General features: G+C 45.5%; 1 protein-coding gene and 1 non-coding gene across 2 annotated transcripts in view; one reads left to right on the top strand and one right to left on the bottom strand.

Moving 5' to 3' along the window:
- Positions 1–17684, top strand: part of LOC135401634 (uncharacterized) — a 74902-nt gene that overhangs the window by 6825 nt on the left and 50393 nt on the right. The window lies entirely within an intron of this gene.
- Trnai-gau (transfer RNA isoleucine (anticodon GAU)) lies at positions 3649–3721 on the bottom strand. Its single transcript has one exon. It is a non-coding gene; the product is annotated as a tRNA-Ile (tRNA).

Here is a 17684-nt window from a genome sequence, read left to right as displayed (position 1 = left end):
CTCGCCAACCACGACACGTAGGAAAACAACTTTTTTTTTTCCTCAGTGCATGATGTGCTATAGAGTATATAGACCCCATGGTACATCAAAGTATCGCACGTCTTATCGAATTTTTGCTTTGGGATCCTTTACTAAGGAATAGCGAGCCGTATTTTCCGGCTGTCTTTTCCTGTCAAAATAAATAGAACCCCCCTCCCCCCAATTTTTGCGTGGGGTGATTTAAGAGAAGCGTATACGAAGAGGGGAGTCAAGTCCTGTAGGTCACATAAACAAAATGCAGAAGCCGACACTGAAGATTTTTGTTTAAGAGATATCTCCAAAAATCTCCTACAAATTAAACTTAAGCAAAAATCTTCAGTGTCGGCTTCTTCTGTATTTTGTTTACGTGGGGGTGATTTGTAAAAAAGGGATTTAGTTCCCGTAAAGCGTGCTTTGCCTGTCAAGCTCTAGAGCACTGAGGTGAAGCCTACCCAACGCTCCTGTCCCCTGTATGCAGAAGCTCCCGGTTCAAGCCCATTAGCTATTCCGCGACGACATGAGATTCACAATTATTAATGACATTTACTGTCTCTCTCTCTTTTACAATTTATATCTCATTACAAATTTAGTTTTACCAGCTTTCCCCGAGGCGACTGACTCCCCCCCGAATTCACATTCCATCAATGTTATTTATGAAATCTACTTCTTCTTACAACGACTTTTCTATCCACGTTACACTTAACACTCTCTCTTATTTTTATTCCACCTTGCGCTATCACAGGTTGACATCGCCTTCGTGGCTGTCTCACACTTCGCGTTCTATCTCGACGACTAACTTCCCGTTGTCCCTTGGAAACGCCCGCTTTCAAAATACAAGACGCTCTTTCTTCTATGGAAAGAGAAAAGAATTTCAGGATCGATTAGGTGTCACAAAGTTGGCTGCCGAGCGCACTAAAATATGGGTCTCGTGGGATGGAGGAAAAGCCAGTGTGCTGGACGAAGCAACGCTGTGGATTCCAGATTTCGGGCCGGAAAATAACTCTGGAAGGGAAAACGATGACGCCTTCTAATTAAGCTTCTCCTTCCGCGAGAGACACTATGGGAACTGGATGCATGAGTGCACGTGCACTTAGCGGGCTGGTTTCTGCTAATGTTGTTTCCTACGGTTCTCGATATTTACATGGTTTTCCGAGGCTGCAAGCATCATAGACGAATGTGCCGAGTCTATGAGGCGACTGGCTGTGCTACGTATATGGGTTTTCGTCGGATGCGCGCATTGGCATAGTTCACTGTAAAGTCGATCCCGAGGTACAACATGCCGTCAAACCGCCAGGCAGATCCCAGTCACCCAATTGACGAATGTACCAAAGTACCTAAGAGATACCAGATACGATACTTCGTCTAACGGAAACACTACTAATTTCTAACGGCAGGACAAACTCCACGCTATAGCAGACGACAGCGTCAACTCCCTATCACACGTCACAAAGCGCATCCATGATAAGCGGCACGCTGTCTGCACAAGGATAAGCATTAAAGTTAGTGGAGCGCTTCTCTACATGTGCAGAATAACAGATAATATACGTGCATCCTTTTTGAAAGAAAGTGCTGCACTCATGCTTAAGTACACGCGAGGTGTATATGACAAAAAGAACGCGAGAAGATTGCACTCCTTGAGCTAGTTCAGGAGGTGCAGGCAGTGCAGACGAAGAGAATGGAACTTCTGTTTGTCGTTACGAACACGGGGAGAAAGCAATAAGTATCTGGCTGCACAATGAAAGCAGACGACAGCGCATGCCAGTAGACGTACTCAGATGTGACAGTTTTGTTAGTGCTTAATATAACACAAATAGCTTTTTAACTAGCTAAACTAAGGCTCAGTCAGTCCTTCTTTGTTTTTCATCTTTTATTTTCTGCATTCCAAATAAGCATGAAACGATTGGCATGTGAAAGGAAGCTTTCAGCAGCGAATCTCTTTACGTCAGAATAGCGAGCTTTAGTACATCGGAAGGTGTTCACGATAACAGGTCGGAAAACATGATAAGCCAATAGCCTTGTCTCTTTCAAGCGGGTGACATCACATTGCTGAGCTTGGATTTGATGACTTCTTTTATCCTTTTGTTTTCGTAGAGTTCTTCCGATATACTAAAACTCGCCGACGTCTGAAAGAACGGGATTTCCGACAGGGAAATGAAAGCAGACGACCCGACGCGGTAGCAGACGACATGGAATGCTAGCAGACATGCGCACATGTCAGCACGAGACGTTAGCAGACGACAACGATTACGTGCAAACCTCACCAGCCGTATCCATAGTATGACCACGACCTACTAGATTATGTCGACAATGTCATAATCGGCAACTCGTATGCAGGAGCCCGACCGCACAATCCGCTAGGGGCGCTACGCATCGGCCCGCGAGATCTCTGTTATGATTGGATAATGCAAATTTGAATTTTGAACGTGTAGAAGCGAACATACGACCGTAGCAGACGACAGCAACAGTTCCCACGAAAACTCGTAGAATGATGATGATAAAGGAATTTACAATTTTAGAAAGAACACATCTTCCGTGGGACGTGCACTGCTTGCACAAAAATCCTAACGTAAGCTAAAGTACGAGGCGTTGTAGCAATTGAGGATGCAATAAACGGGCCGATGACGACAACGCCACCGCTAGCCTCCAAATGCGGCGCTGGGACGGGGTGCAAATGACACGGTCGTGGTATAATCTAGCAGTTCGTGGGTATGACTGTTTAAACAAAGATAAGAATGGGATAAAGCGTATCCATATCCGTGGAACATGTCCGAAAGAGGACGCTTTTCTCGGCGTGAGTGGTTTATTTCCGTGCAACTTCCTTGAAGCGAGTATCTGTTGACTTTTTTGTTTGTTTGTGCGAGCCGAGTTTTATCCCGAGAGGAACAACGTCATCGGATGTCTGAAAATATCCTCGCGACATCGCTGGCCCAATGCCTGATGGCTGGGGCGACGGCCTTATGCGAAATTGCGCCACATGCACAACATCCTAGTGGACAGTACTTTTCACTGTGTTATACTTTGCGCAACTCGTTTTCGAGCTCGATCCCTGAATTTCCTTACACTCTTAGAAATGAACTTCACCGCATAGCACGCTCCTAGCCAACCGTCATCTCGAATGATATCGTTATCCGCCCTGATTTGTTGAAAACGGGAGGCGTACGCCTTTTTTGTGACAATTATGAACAGCATAAGTGTCACAAAAAAGGCGTACGCCTCCCGTTTTTAACAAATCAGGGCAGATAACGATATCATTCGAGATGACAGTTGGCTTGGAGCGTGCTATGCGGTGAAGTTCATTTTTAAGAGTGTAGGGCCTCACAGTGACACCATATGCTGTCCCCATGGAAGTTGTTCTGAAGACCTCGTTCGTTTAAAGTGTACGACATCACGTTGCTCATCTTGGTTTTGGAAGAGTCTTTTTTTTTTTTTCTTCAATCCAATCGTGTCCTTCGAGTGCTACGCTCTTTATACTGGAACTCCCCGTTGGGGTGTACGCAGGACGATGGCGTACAGTCAACTAAAAATATGTTTGTGCGAAGTACCAGGATTTCTTAAGTACATGCAGTAAGCAAAATTCGTGCAAGTGAACACTACAGGATGAATGAAAGATGGATGTCACTGAAAAGTTATAGTCAGCTGTAGGACTCGAACCCACATCTTCTGGATTATCAGTCCAGGGCTCTACCAATTGAGCTAAGCTAACTCAATTTAACTTAAGCATAACTTAAACTTTAACTTAAACTTAAGCATCTTTAAATCCTTCGGCACTTCGAGGCTTTGTATGTATTTGTCCTCTTTCTATGTGTTCCAGCCTCAGAATATCAATGTCTCATGCACTACAAGATGCTTAATAATCCTATTGATGTGCCTTACAAGAAAGAATCTCGCTAACACCCTTTTTCTCTTCCAATCAATCAATCAATCACTCTAAAATAGTGGCACGTACCCCGCTTCCCCTCATCCTTAGACACTTCTGAGCTAAGCGCATTGCATTCGAAAGTATGTCATCTTATCCGGGACGATCGAGCAGCCCTCCGTTCTGAGACAGAGCAAACAGAAAACACTTCCACCGAGGCCATGCCAGCGAAAAGTGCACGGAGGCACGTTGTGTTTGCCGTCGAGCCTAAATAAATGTTCCAAAATTCTTGGCCGACGTTCTTGATAATCGATAACTTTGCCGAGATCTAGCCATTGCCGTCGGAAGCACATGATTTGATAAAGTTCCATCTACTTTCCCGCGTGTTTGAAATTTCCCATCGAGGAAGCAACTATCCATTTTCTCTTTTCTTATCAATCTGTATATGCGCAATCAGCGGTGAAGATTACTCCGACCAGCTTTAAGTTAAACTCAAAGCTATCTTTCTTACAAATCAACCTAACTAACGGATGCGTACAAAACATTAAAAAGCTGCGCGACAGATGCTATCTCCTGTACACTGCATGAAGTGAAGCCGATGATTTTGCGTATGATCCAGAAAAATCGAATTATGCTCAGCAATTATGTAGATCTTAATTGATTTAACCTTGACACGCAGGATCATTCTAAAGGCGCAGGAGGTTGCCTGATGTTGTGCCTGCCTATATGGCAGCATGATATGGATGATGCAAATAATTGCATACGACACGAAAGATAATAAAGAAGACGCGCTAAGTGCATTAAACGTCCAGCTTACGCTAATTTTCCGAAATAATCGTGGTTGTAAAGTACACGGCAGGCATAAAGACTACGACAGAAAGAAAGCCACAGTGCAAAGTACAGGGTAAAGTGTCCATCAGGTAAGGCGTAGTACAACGTGTAATGTAAAGCGTAAGGCAAAGTAACGCACGAAGCATAATGTGTAAGGTAAATTACACAGATATACAGCAACGTGGGGTGAACTGGAAGCGAAAGATAGAAAAATAATGGCGGGTTCCAATGAATGTGGAACCGCTTCCGGTTCACCTGCGCAGCGACCTTTAAGGATTAATGACGATGTAGTGACAGGAAAGAAAAATGAATGAGCGAAGAGGGAGGAGATATCTGAAACACGTGCGGTCAAGCGCTAAAGCGTCACAGCTACACTCTTAAAAATGAACTTCACCGCATAGCACGCTCCCAGCCAACCATCATCTTGAATGATATCGCTATCTGCCCTGATTTGTTGAAAACGGGAGGCGTACGCCATTTCTGTGACACCTATGCTGTTCATAATTGTCACAGAAAAGGCGTACGCCCCCCGTTTTCAACAAATCAGGGCAGATAACTATATCATTCAAGATGATGGTTGGCTAGGAGCGTGCTATGCGGTGAAGTTCATTTTTAAGAGTGTAAGTTTTACTTTTTTTTCGTGGCACTGCTATTCTTCAGAACTCAATCAATTCAAAAAATCAATCACTCGTAGCGTTGACCCATCGTCGCATCAAAAGGGAGCTGACTGTTTCTACACTTGATCTTACCCAGCTTCTCTGTGAAGGAGACCAAATATGATAAAAACGCGGTACGTGATGCTATTGTGCGTACAGAATTACGTGAGAGGACCAGTTCTAGGAAATATAATATTGCGTGTGTGCTGCACAGGACCGAATTGCCGAAAACGGAATCCCGACTGTTATACGCAGAAAAATGCTTACTCGGTGCGAGCATTTCGCCTTGTTTTCTCCGTGGTCGATCCCGCACGAGCGGCGAAAGAGAAACAAGTTCATCGGTCCCAGAAACTAATTTCATTACTAATGAACGCATTGGCGAGGAAAGAAAGACACGAGTCTCTGTAAAGGGTAGGAAACGGGCCAAATCTCTTTTCACATTAAATTAGATAAGAATGAAGAGAAAAAAAACATGGATATTTTAGTTAGCCTCTATATATTATATACGTCGGATGCGCTCTCCTCAGAGGAGAGTCACACATGTCGTCTGCTTTGCTTTCGCGGCGGCTTGGCCTATGGCTAGGACGGGACAACACTTCCGATTATGAATGCGCTTCTCTCGTCGTATCTCCGAAGGCATGCACGCATGCGTAGTAGGTAGCAGGCAATGAGCCCTCTTCGTATTTTTTTCGCTTTTGCGTACGCAAGGGATAGCGTTGGTACGTGGTTCTGGCGCCATTGCGGAACTTCACCATGCACATATAACACGCTGAAGGCAGACCATTGCGCTGAATGATACAGTTGTCACTCCTAATTTGTGGAAAGAGCGGGACTCACGCCTTTTTGTGACAATTATAATAATTGCATCAGCGTAATAAATGTGCGTATGTGCGTAAATGTGCAAGTATACAAACGTGTCACGAAGAGGCGTACGCCTCTCGTTATCAAACAAATCATGGTAGCGAACGATGCCATTTGGGATGCCGGTTGACGAGGATCGTGCTGTGCAGTGAAGTTCTGTTTTAAGAGTGCGTACGCAAGGGATAGCTTTGGCGTATTCTGCGCACGCGCAATGCATAAACAGAGCCTCGCGCATTGCGCAGAGCAACTACGCTATCCCTTACTTACGCAAGGGCGACAACGTACGACATGCTAAAACTCGCTACAGAAAACTACTCCATACCGAAAGCCCACGCATTCCTGTCGAAAGGGCGTAATCTAGCGTTGCACCACTCAGGGAGCCGTGGACGAAGTCACGTGCTTTCCACAACCAATGGAAACGACTCCCGCGCCTGTGACGTCAGAAGTTGATGGGGAAGTGCGTTCTTATCTCGCCAAGTATGACGCGTAGAATTTTTTATTTTTTTTTATTCAAAAGCTGCGGCGTGTAGTAGTAATACAATGCACGCATGATGTAACGGATGACATCTATGAAAGTGTAGCAGCCGTTTAATGAGTACATGAACGAAAATAAATCGACCGTAATTTCATAATTTCCGCCAAAGTAATAACTTGGCGAGTTGAGAACCCCCTTTGTCTCAGTGGCTCTAAACGGCGATGTAAACACTGGAAAATATCGTCTCGCTCGCTTCGATGGGCAGCTGCCAACCATGAAGAAGGGTCGTTCACTGTACAAGCATGAACGCCATTTTGAGAACACAAACGCTGTCCCCATGGCAACCTCCGTCACTCGATTCTTTCTTGCACATTTGCTCTGGAAAATGAGCTGTGGCATTCATTCCTTCTTTTTAGATTGCGGGTCTGTCTTGTAGGTTCTCCTGGACTAGAAGAGAATACGATACAAAATAAGAAAAAAAACCCGGATATGTTCGATATAGTCCGATCGAACCTTATGATTCCTGTGTTCGATATAGCAGCAATATTACGGTGCACCCCTTTTCCAACTCCTTGCCAATACTACATCTAAGAGCTCACTGTGTCACCACTATTGGACTAATAGCACGTATTTATCGCTGCTTGTGGGCAGTGTAGACCTTTCAGATCATTTTTGCGCGAGAAAAATTTAAAATATCACAAATGTCAATAAACATCGAACAAACGATGCTGTACATGAGATCTGCTACGCTAAGACTTTACGAGCGTTCTTTTGTACAACGAACTGTCACGAAGAAAATATGACACGACGACAACAGGTCGAACACTGCTGCAACTGTGACGCCACTGGTGTATGTATAGTCGTACCACGCAAGATTCGGTTTCTTTCGAGCCGGCTTCGATTCCCCACAAAAGCTTCTTTTCCGCTTCGGCAGATCGCCCGGCAATAATACGCCGGCACCAACCGGCAAACAATGTAACTAAAACTACTGACGACCACAGTAAGATAAGATAAGGCTCGGAGGTGACGACGAAGACCGATACCATGTAGACAAGGGACGGGGGAGGGGGATATGTTTATTAAGAAAAAAAACTGGAAAGATCAGCCAGACGGAGGTCGGCTTGCTATTCCAAGAAAAAAAAAAGGAAAATGGGGGAAGAAACGAAAAGGAAAAGAAGAAAAGGAAAGGGAAAGACAAAGTAGAAAAGGAAAGGGAGTAAGGGGGATACTGCGCCGAAAAACCCAAGGAAAACCTCTGTCAATACACGGAATTGAATTGAATACACGGTTGAATACACGGTTGTGGGGTTCGAACGCTCCATCTCCGAGACTTTAGCGCGACCTTAGCACCACCTTAGCACGACCATAGCACGACCTTAGCATGACCTTAGAGCCAGGCCGAGTAATGGCGTCCTACACTCTTAACAAAAAAAAGGGTGTATTTTAACTCCTTTTTCTTCCCACATATGTCACTCCCTTTTGGGGATACGTGGAGGAAGCGTGGACCTCCACGCGAAAGCTTGTACAAATTAAACTTAAACAAAAATCTTCAGTGTCGGTTTCTGTATTTTGTTTATGTGATCTACAGGACTTGACTCGCCTCTTCGTATACGCATCCCTTTTGGGGAGTACAATTACTCTAAGAAAAAGGAGTCTCCTCACTCTCTTTAGGGAGTGGGGTTACGCTCCACCTCCCTACCGGAGAGTAATATTACTCTCTGGTAGGGAGTAAGGGAGTAATGTTACTCTCTTGTGGGAGTGAGGAGACCTCTTTTTGAGAGTCCTTGTACTCTCCAAAAGGGAGTGATATATAAGTGGCAAAAAAAAAAAAGGAGTTAAAGTACACCTTCTTTTTTTAAAGAGTGTACCAAGCGGAACCCGCTACCAATTTATGCGGATCGTTATTGATTATCATTCCATTATTAGTGAGTTTTAGTGCATTGTACGCTATCGTCTTTGCGTACGTAAGGGATAGCGTTGCTGGTTCTGCGCACTGCGCGAAGCTCTCTTTCTGTTATGGGCGTGCGCGGAACCACCAACGCTACCCCTTACGTACGCAAGCCCTGTCTTGGCTAACCTCTCTTATAACCCATATTAAACAAACAAACGAAGGCGATAGCGTACGATGCCCTGAAACTCGCTGATAGAGATTAGAGAGTTTTAGCAGACCGTTGATAACGTGGCTATAGCGTCTCACCGTATCAACCAGAACCAATCAGTGGATAAGATTCTGAGTCACGCACGAGTGCGATTGGTTGCGGTAGAGACGATAACTTTATCAACGGTATACGAAAACTCACTACACTGTTAAAACAGAACTTCACCACATAGCACGCTCCTAGCCAACCATCATTCCGAATGATATCATTCCGTGCACTGATTTGTTGAAAATGGGAGGAGGCGCCTATCTGGGACAGATTATCTTGTCCCAGATAGGCGCCTCCCCCCTGGTTTTGAACAAATCATGACACGGAATGATCTCATTCGGTATGATGGTTGGCTAGGAGCGTGCTATGTGGTGAAGTTCTGTTTTAACAGTGTAGTGTTAGTAGACCGGTGATAACGCCATCGTGAAGCTACCGTAGCCATACTGGAACCAATGACAGTGTGCGTGACTCAGAATATTATCTGTTGATTGGGTGCGGTAGACACGGTACTTCGGAAGCCACGCTACCGACGGTCTACTAATGGCGAATTCGGGTACTCATTTCGTGGCAACTTTTTTTTGCCAGGTCCCGCCTGTTCTCGCCAGTTTTTCTGCCAGATCTCGCACGTTCGCGTGGCACCCTCCGAGCGCCAGGAATTTGCCAGCTAACACATTTTTTCTCGCACGGCCTCGAAGCGAACGGGCAGCGGATTGCCCAACTATATATCCGGTGTCGTCACATCCGCATCGCGAGCGTGGCGAGGGCCCTCATTGGCCCGCACGTCCAAGTTCACGTGGGTTAGCAGACGACGGAAACAGAAGACGAGCGAGCGCGATGCCCCTAGCGTGATCCAAGCGCATTCATGTTCGTGTGGCAACGGTCACGTGATCCAGCGCGGGCGCCGACCTAGCAATTTCCGGGCGTTAGGCTGTGTTGCCACGAAATGACCACCCGAATTCGCCATAACTCTCTCTAATGTTTATGACTCGGAGGCAGTGATCCCAATCCGGCTAGTCCGAACGCCTCAGGTTTTTCTTGGGTTTTCCGGCAGACGGCGCAGTCCCCCCTGAAGTTGGACCAGGATCTCCGTTTCTCTCTCCCCATCTGGACATGCTCATACACATGGTTGCTTGGCGTGCTGCTGTTACGAAATGAAAGACAGTGCCTTTGAAACTCGTCAACATGTTTGATCGACAGTAAACGGCGCTAATAGTGTTCTGCCCCCTGGTCGTATTCATTTGCCTGCAAAACTGCGCGAAGCGACGGGTTCCAATTTTGGATGATCGACCGCTAATCGATTCTTCTCCGTGTAGTGGATGACGAACACACATTGAACGCCAACACACTTGATCGGGTCTAGGGAAGGAGGTTCAACTCAAGGTGTACTTTCTTCGCTGATCATTCTTTTCGTTGCATTATCGATGCCTTTCTACCTTATTTGTTTTGAATCTGCGAAAGAACGATTTTTTGTTTGTTTGTTCTGCGTCAGCACCGCAAAGCAACTAGATCGGGAAACAGGGAAGTTAGTATACGTCTTGGGGCGACTTCAGAGGGAACTGTGCCGACATTTGCCCGGAAAGTCCCCCTGGATTTTCCGGTAGATTTTCCAGAGGGCAAGGGCAAGTTGGGCCCAACGATGACACCTGTTCTCTTTATGGCGCGCTCATGCCGTTGTCGCTTTGAGAGAAAACAAAAACAAAAACAAAAATTCCAGCCGCACGAGGTTCATCTGGGAGGCGATTTTTGTCTCTCCGTCAGAAACGCGCTTGTCCGCCATAACTGCGATGGAGATGGACAGATCGACACAAAACGAGTCTGGTATCCATTGATCACCTTTCCAAGGAGCCGTCACCGCACACAGACGACACGCTCAAACTACACTGTTAAAACAGAACTTCACCACATAGCACGCTCATAGCCAACCATCATTCCGAATGGTTGGTTGGTTTTAAGGAAAAAATAAAATGGAGATCTTGGCCTCACTAATGTGGTCGAGGCCGACCAAGTCACAGACGGCGTCAAGGACACCGTCCACGGGGAACCCATCGGGTACTGTAAAGTTGAACGCATGGTCCTTAGGTGGCCTCACCGAAACGAGAGACGGTGACGGTGAGGACGTGGGGCTCGCCATGGACATGATAGGGGATCCCAGGGCAGACTACACTACACTCTTAAAAATGAACTTCACCGCATAGCACGCTCATAGCCAACCATTATCTCGAATGATATCGTTATCTGCCTTGATTTGTTGGAAACGGGGGGCGTACGCCATTTCTGTGACACTTATGCTGTTCATAATTGTCACAGAAAAGGCGTACGCCCCCTGTTTTCAACAAATCAGGACAGATAACGATATCATTCGAGATAATGGTTGGCTAGGAGAGTGCTATGCGGTGAAGTTCATTTTTAAGAGTGATAAGGTAAGTCAGACCCGGGAAGTCTGGATGGCAAAGAAACTGATAGGGTTAGCAAATCTCAAAGAATATGCGACTATCCGAGGGAACTTCTTCTTCTTCGCTTCAAGACTTGTTGTTGTTGTTGATCGGGAAAGCAGCCTCCCCAAGCTGCTCCATGTTGTGGAAGATGTAGAGCACATTTTGATGTCCTGCGTACGATCATTCCGAATGATATCATTCTGTGTATTGATTTGTTGAAAATGGGAGGAGGAGGCGCCTATCTGGGACACATTATCTTGTCCCAGATAGGCGCCTCCCCCCTGTTTTGAACAAATCAGGACACAGAATGATATTATTCGGAATGATGGTTGGCTAGGATTGTGCTATGTGGTGAAGTTCTGTTTTAACGGTGTACCAACAAACAAAAGAGTACTTAGAAATACACGCCTCAGTGTCCCTCTCTAAAAAAAATTCCCTTTCTTCGTGGCTTAATCCCGGTGCTTATTGGTCCCTGCTTCCATGATCGAAAACGTCGATTCAACGTCAATTTTATCTTTCCCGCTTAATGTGACGTGTGGCTTTTACCAGTGTTTGGTTGAATCGGGGGGGGGGGGGTCACACTGATTAGCGTTGATTCCTGTGGGAGTTCCCTTGACATTCCTTCCAGGGAGGGGTAACGGAGGTATCGTCGTTACCGTCTACATCTTCGTTACTGCAATAGTGAGTTTTAGTATACCGTTCGTAAGGTTATCGTGCCTATCGGAACCAATCGCAGTCGTGCGTGACTCAGGATCTTATCCACTGATTGGTTCCGGTTGATACGGTTCGACGCAAGCCATCTTATCAATGGTCTGCTAAAACTATCTAATATTAGAGAACTTTAGTGCATCGTACGCTTCGCCTTTGCGCACGTAGGGGATAGCATGGGTGGTTCTGCGCAAGCGCAAAAAAATAAAGAGATCTTCGCGCATTGCGCAGAGCCACCACGCTATCCCTTATGTACGCAAAGGAGATAGCGTATACGATGTGCTAAAACTCTCTATTTTCGTTTCCGTTATCAGTTTCTCATATTGTTTTTCAATTTCCGTTACGTTTCCAGTTTTAGTACATAGGAAGGATTCTACGAAAAACGATACGATAAACGAAAATAGCGAGTTTTAGGAAAACGTTGATACGGATACGGAACGATACGGAATTAAAATGGGAGGGCGCTTACAATTTCCTAAAACTCCCTAATTATCAAATCCAAACGTAGCAATGTGATGTCATCCTCTTCAAAGAAAAGCAGGGCGATTGGCTTATCATGTTGTCGGAAACTGTTTTCGTGAACAGGGAGTTTTAGCGGGCCCACCCATAACAGCTCCGAAAAATAAATAAATAAATAAATAAATAAAAAAGAAACGACTCATGAATCGAGAAGTATTTCGGCGACTTCCCATTTCCGTGGTTCAAAATTCTCCGATGAAGCACATTCGACTCAGTCCAGCGTGGCCTAGAGCGCTATCTGTCGTGAATCTTTTACGCGAGATGAACTACGGTTTCGGAATTAGAGGTGGTGGTGTCTGCGACGAATCCGGAACTATAAAGTTAATGTGATATCCACTCTAAGATACACTCCATTCATAACAGAGCGGCGCACTTCATCTTCATATACTCTCGAAAAAGTGTCTCTATATGTAGCTTGAAAAGTAATCTAAACTTCCCCTCTTTTGTGCAATAGACGACGAACCGCGAGGCTCTGTCTTCTCCATAAGGTCTACAATCATCATTGCTTGCCCCTTGCGAGGATGTATTCCATTCCATCCTCAGCTATACACTATTTGATTCAGTTATTATATACGTCTCTTTTCGCGAGACGACGTGTGATTTTGTTGTTTGATTTTTGCGTCGTCTTTACTCGATTCCTGGTTGTCTATATACTTTTGCACTGTGACATTGCTGCCTCCTGCGAATGTATTCCATTCCGTCCTGAGCTATACTATTCAATTATTACGTTCCCTTCTGTCGACTATATCGTTGTAGCCAGCGAAACAATGTTCTGTATATATATATGCCCACGCCTCATGTAATGCCCTCGGGCCTTTGAGGTTATGATTGTTAAATAAGTAAATGAATGAATAAATAGAAATAATAAAAAGTAAATAAATAAATAAGTAAATAAGTAAATAAATAAATAAATAAATAAATAAATAAAAATAATAATTAATAAATAAAAATAATAATAAATAAATAAATAACCCCCAAATTTTACAGACGTCAAATTCGAAACCAACTGCCAGCTTCCGGTTGAGACATCCCTTCCCTGCTCTTCACCTCTTCCGGTGACGTAATTGGCCGGCAAGGTTCCCAATCGCTCAGCTGACGGCGTCGCCAGGCTGGTTCCGGTCCGATACCACCGAAAACATGAACGCGGACGTTTCTTAGCAGATGCGAGTCGAACGACCGCATTTTGTTGACGGACAGCCTGCCTTCATAACCGACTCCAGTGAAGTCTGTCCGCACACTGTTGCCTGAACTCAGCCGGGAGCGCGCAGCCGGCTGCAAAAAATCCGATTAAATTCGTTTTCTAATATTTCCGACTGTTTCGAAACGAAATATTCTGGTTACGCGTATTTCAGACACCTACTATACCGCACACTGTCTCCCATCTTGCTTTTAAAATTTTTGGGGTGACTGAGACAGGCACGAAAGGCTCCCGATAAATCCCGAATGAGACCCCGTTTCGTCCAAGTACTGCTCTCGGTGTAACGCGTACACGCTACACGAGTAATCTCGCATCGGTGAGATGCGCAAATCTTACAGGATTAAAAAAAAAAATTCTGTAGAAACATGTATTCACCCCGTATAGAGTGTCGTGCTCAAACTCGGAATCCAGCAACGCAAAATATGGGGCGTGACCATCCTCCATCCAATCCAATGTCGCATTCACAGGCGGACGTCTTTTGTATAGTAAACAGTACTGCCATAGCCACGGTAAAATGAATAAAATAACAATAACAAATAAAAAAACACGAAAAATCGTGCGCTTGCGTCCTCGTACTGTGTCGTGGAGTCTGTTGTGTATAGATTAGGGTTGAGGAGTCGCCACTCCGGGGTTGGAATGATTCTGGAATCATTCCAGATTTATCAGAGCCCGGAATGGAATGGAATGGGAATGGAATTAGGCTTTTTTTTTTCGCAGGCGGAATGGAATTGGAATGGACTGGTCTGGGTGCGCCACACGGTCAAGGGCGAAATAACCTCGTCTTTTTGCATTTTCCGTAATGGGTAATGTCAGTCTCCTCTATAGCGCTGCTGGGCTACCCAGCCCGGTTACCGGTCCCTTTTTCTTTTATTGATGGAATTGAAGGAATGGAATGGGGTTGCCAAGCCATTCCAGGAGTGGGATATTGGCCATATATACCTTTTCATTCCGAGGAATTGAAAGGAATGGAATTGGAATGGAATGGGTGATCCCATTCCGAAACCCTGGTGTAGATCACATGTGTATGAGGGCTGGGGACGAGTAAGCGACGGATGGACCCTCGATATCCAATACTATAGCGTTTTCAAAGCTCTCGTGTAGTGTTCAGGGCATATATTACAGGGCATGGAGTCGCCAAAATACACAACAAAAAACAAAAAAACAACAACATAAAATACAATGAAACGTCACTTATGTCATTGCACAACCAGGAATAGCCATTACCCGAATTCAATACCCGTCGATCATTTTCGTTTCCGCTTCTGTTTCCGCTTCTGTTTCCGGTAATGCAAGGCCGTGGTATACGCTTCCGTTCCCATTACCGTTCCCTGGTCAAACAGTCTCTGATCCGTGCCGCACCGACCAGTTTGGCCCAGATTGGTTTGATGGTGAATTAATGACAAACGTAAACGGAATACTCTTATAGTTGGAGCATCTCCTCTGCTGCTACTCTCGTACCTATACCAGGTATATATATCTGATAAGTTGATAACCTTGGCGCTACACAAGATTCAATGCAACCTTCCAGTTCGCTGTATGTATTCACATCCACCGAAGCCGAGTGGGCTAAGGCGTCCGCTCGTTGGTGGTAACCAAGGTCGTGCTGAAGACTGGGAGGTGGTGGGTTCGAATCCTACCGCCGGCTGTGCTGTCTGAGGTTTTCCCTGGGTTTTCCGAAGACTTTCCAGACGAATGTCGGCACAGTTCCCCCTGAAGTCGGCCCAGGACGCATACTAACCCCCTGTCCCCCACTCCTTCCTGCTATCCTCTCTCCGTCTGTCCACATCTGTACGTCGCTCATAGCCACAGTTGCTTCGCGGCGCTAACACCCAATCAAAAAAAAAAAAAAACATCCACCGAAAGGCACCTTTGTTGATCTCAGATAGTGGTCGAGTAGTCCAATAGTCAAAAATTTGGAGCGGAGCCCCCAAATCGGTTCTGGAATGTTGCCAACCCACGTTCTTCTATATGCCCGATGAACGATTCCTGCTTGATATCCATCACACTTAAGGGCAACGGAAGAGCTCATTCCTGGGGGAACGACAAAAATCGCTTCCAAATTTGCCTCGATGGGCTCGATCCTTTCTTCTGAAAACTGCAAGGGCATGAGCGCACAAACCAGCGACACGGCTGGTTGGTGGTGGTGACCGAGGTCGTCCTCGGCTGTGCTGTCTGAGGGTTTCCCAGGGTTTTTCCGAATACTTTCCAGAAGAATGTCGGTCCAGTGGCCCCTGAAGTCGGCCCAGGACGCATACTAACCCCCCTTTTCCCCCTCACTCCTTCCTGCTGTCCTCTCTCCATCTGTGCACATCTGTATGCCACTCATAGACACAGTTGCTTCGTGGCGCATACACGAAAACAAACAAGCAAACAAAAAAGCATGAGCGCGCCGAAGGAAACAGTTGTTGTCATTGGGCCCAACTGATATCTTTCGTAATTAAGATGACTAGCGCTGATAGGTCAGTGCAAGTGATCACGTTTCAATGGTACGTTTCATCGTGGTTAGTCTTTCAAACCGATTCAACATCGCAATCCAAAGTTAGAAGCAAAAGCCTCCAAATTCCCCCTTTCCCTTCCCTTCTCCTTTCCCATTTCTCCCTTTTCTTCCCTCTCCGTTTCTTCTTTTTCTTCCCTTTCCTTTTCTTTTCGTCTCCCTTTCTTTCCTTCTTCCCTTCTTTGCCTTTTTTGTTTGGAATAGCAAGCCGACCTTCGTCTGGCTGACCTTTCCTTTCTTTTTCTTAATAACCATATCCCCCCCCCTCCAAATGCCTATGGAGAAAACAATCAAGATGGAAGGCATGTTGGGTAAACTTTTATAGCTATACCCTGTACTTCTCCGTGGGCCAAATAGAAGTACACTCTTAAAAATGAACTTCACCACATAGCACGCTCCTAGCCAACCATCACCCCGAATGACAACGTTCTCGCCCTAGATTTGTTGAAAACGGGAGGAGGAGCCTATTTTGTGTACATTATGCACGGCACAAAATAGGCTCCTCCTCCCGTTTTCAACAAATTAGGGGCGAGAACGGTGTCATTCGGGATGGTGGTTGGCTAGGAGCGTGCTATGTGGTGAAGTTCATTTTTAAGAGTGTAGAGATGCGATCCCCGAAAAAAAAAAACAGAAATTTTTTGAAAAAAAAAGTTTTTTTTCGGTTTGTTTTCTCGTCTCCGGAAAAATTGCCCAAAATTTCCAGGCGACAAAATTCAAAAATGTAAATTTCCGTGCCTTCGATGCGTTTCAACCCGCCAACAGTGCCTTAGGTGCCTCTATAATCCGCCAACAACCACCAACTTAGAGCTCCGTCTGGCTGCTCCAAGCGATCGCCATCGCGTTCACGTAATGTCGGAGTTCTGGTCAGAGTGGACGGGTTGTTCCAATAGACGAGTTCAGAAAATCCCAGTGCTTTTTGCGCACGCATTGCATCCTGGGTGTTTACTGAGCGGGGGGAACGAAGCATAATCCTTCACATTTCGCTTGCGCTGACCTTGACACGTCGTGGACAGTGGACCGGTAGGGAAGAAATCGGAACAGTTTGGAGACCACTCGTTTCTTTCGTATTAGTAAACTCCCACAGTTCAAAGCGACGCTAAGCACTCTGGGATTTTCTGAACTCGGCTATTACCAATCGCTGAGTAGACAGCAATCTCATGGGATGCTCTGCTCCGCATTTATGCCTAGAGGGTGAACACTACTAAAGTTTCTAGCTCATCATATGCTGTGGCTTGGCCGGCAATGCTTCGACTCAGCAGTAACCGCGTTTGTTTTCATTTTTTCGAATTTTTCGAAAAAAAATCAAAAAAAGAACAGATTTTTTTCTTTTTTCGAGCGATTCAAAATTTCCGAAAATTTTGCATCTCTAAATAGAAGTTCTCCAAGAAAAATTCGGTTGTGATTGTCGGGGTCGGTTGAGATTCGTTTTTCTGCACTTTCTCGTAAAACTTGCGGAAAGTGTCTGTTCCATTTGTCCCCGTCATAA

Source organism: Ornithodoros turicata, chromosome 7 (genome assembly GCF_037126465.1).
Source record: "Ornithodoros turicata isolate Travis chromosome 7, ASM3712646v1, whole genome shotgun sequence".
Lineage (NCBI taxonomy): Eukaryota > Metazoa > Arthropoda > Arachnida > Ixodida > Argasidae > Ornithodoros > Ornithodoros turicata.
The sequence above is the reverse complement of the archived record's forward strand: the minus strand, read 5'-3'. Positions and strand labels throughout refer to the sequence as shown.